Below are 2,281 nucleotides of genomic sequence, written 5' to 3'. Positions count from 1 at the left end.
GGTGCACGGAGCTGCTCAATAAATGTTTGTTGAATGACTAAATGAAAGCGGTTGCTATATGCCCCGAACAAAGCAGGGCACTTGTTAGGGATGGTTAGTGTTTACTGAGGTCACATCACGTGTCAGGCATGGTTCTAAGCGCTTTACCCGCATTATCTCATTTGACATGTGATGGCTGGCCTCCAAGATGGCCTCCTATGATCCTTGACACATGGAATCCTTGCCTTTGTGTAGTTCCCTCCCATCCTGAGCCGGGTCGATAGGTGTAACAAATAGGATATTATGAAAATGAAGGAATATGGCTTTTTTCTTTTTCTTTCTTTTTTTTTTTTTTTTTGCTTCCCACAAGAAGTGTATTATGTCTTCAAGACACTACAATGTAGGCTCTTCTCCCAGAGAAGGATCTTTCCGGCCCAGGGAGCCATCACCCAGATGAGTGGCTCGTTTGTCATTCTCATAAGCAGCCGGATTCTTCCGCTTGGCTTTCACAAACTCCTGGGTCCCCCGTGTGTAGACAGGATAAAACGCTACAAATGGCGGCACGACATCCAGGATGCATGCCCGAGTGTGGCACCGCATGCTGGGGATGGCCTTGCAGAAGTGGTGCGGGAAGGCGGTGCTCGCAGGGCAACAAGGCTGTAGGTGGTCACGTGCTGCACCCGTGTCAGATCCCGGAACTCGTGGCCCAGGGTTGCGGCAATGCCTCAGTCCCGCACAGGGGTCACTCTGCCCTCCCCGGTCGTGGGGACCACTGTCCGTCTGAAGGAGGGAGGCTGGGCCATAAAACATACCATGGCTCCTGCCTTGCTCTCCAGGATCATCTGCTCTTGGGAAAGCCAGCAGCCATGTTTCAAGGACACTCAAGTAGCCCTTCCGGGAGGCACAGGTGGCAAGGAATTTAGACATCCCGCAAAGCAGCGCCAACCAGGTATAGGAGTAGCTTTCTCGAAGGCTGATCTTCCACCCTGGTCAAGCCTTCAGATGACTGAAGCCTCAGCTAACATCTTCACTAAAACCGCTGAGAGACTTTGCACCAAAACCACCTAAGAAGCTCCTGAATTCTTAAACCCCGGAAACTGTGTGAGATCTACATGTTTGTTGTTGTTCTGAGCCCCTAAATTTTGGGGTAACTTGTTAGACATCAATAACCAGGAACTGAGACAGATCGTCAAAAGAGCCTTACGAAGGAGGGACCATCGTGATCACCATTGTACAGAGGAGGAAGCTAAGGCCCAGAGAGGGGGGATCTTGTCCAGGGTCACGTACATCATGAACAGCGGGGCTGAACCCAGTTTTGAATGATCAAAGAGTCTCCCCACGGGGCTGAAGGATGTCCAAAGTGACTGCCAGCTCTGCCCTTGAAGGCCCAAGGGTAGGACAAGAACACCTGAAAGAAAATATCTGCCCTCAATACACATTTGTGCAGGTAACCTCAGGGCTGAAGGGACCACGACTGTCAAAAACCAGCAATGGTCACCAGAGGAAAACAAGGCAACAGAAGTGAAAATCAGCAGAAACAGACACTCAGAGTTCAGATGGCAATATTACCAGACACAGATCAGGGGCACCTGGGTGGCTCAGTTGGTTAAGCGAAATCAAGAGTCAGCCACTCAACCAAGTGAGGCACCCAGGCACCCCAGTAGTATATGCTTTAGAAAAAAAAAAAAAAAAAAAAAAAATGAAGCCAGGAAGGAGGATATAAAATGCTGGAAAGGGGAATCTGGGTGGCTCAGTCGGTTAAGTGTCCAGCTTCGACTCAGGTCACAATCTTGTGGCTGGTGGGTTTGAGCCCCACATTGGGCTCTGTGCTGACAACTCAGATTCGGATTCTGGAACCTGCTTCGGATTCTGTGTCTTCCTCTCTCTCTGCTCCTCCCCGCTCACACTCTATCTTTCTGTCTGTCTCTCTCAGGAAATAAACATTAAAAAAATTAAATGCTGGATGTATGTGGGTGTATGAAATTTCAGATAGAGTGAACAGGGAAGAGTTTTGGGTAACGACTAAACTAAAGGGAGAGAGCAAGCCATGACGATACTGGGGTTATGGCACATGCAAAGATCCAGAGGTGGAGTGTGTCTGCCTTATTCCAGGACCTAGGAGGCCGGTGGATTTGAGTGGGGTGAGCCATGGGTTGAACATTCCTCCCGGAAATGGAGTGGGGAATCCAGGAAGGGGAGCTCTGACAGGTACCACTGCGGAGGTCTATTACGGGAAGAATTGTCAATTACATACCCCAACAGAGTCCTCAACAGGAAAGACTCAACTACAAGCCCAACAGGG

At 49.6% G+C, this 2,281-nt stretch overlaps 1 pseudogene; it reads right to left on the bottom strand.

Moving 5' to 3' along the window:
* Positions 1–372: 372 nt before the first annotated feature.
* Positions 373–906, bottom strand: LOC147582693 (cytochrome b-c1 complex subunit 8 pseudogene; annotated as a pseudogene).
* Between the last annotated feature and the right edge of the window lie 1,375 nt (positions 907–2,281).

This window comes from Puma concolor, chromosome A3 (genome assembly GCF_028749965.1).
Source record: "Puma concolor isolate L17-30 chromosome A3, mPumCon1.1.hap2, whole genome shotgun sequence".
NCBI classification, from domain to species: domain Eukaryota; kingdom Metazoa; phylum Chordata; class Mammalia; order Carnivora; family Felidae; genus Puma; species Puma concolor.
This window is presented reverse-complemented; position numbering and strand designations above follow the sequence as displayed.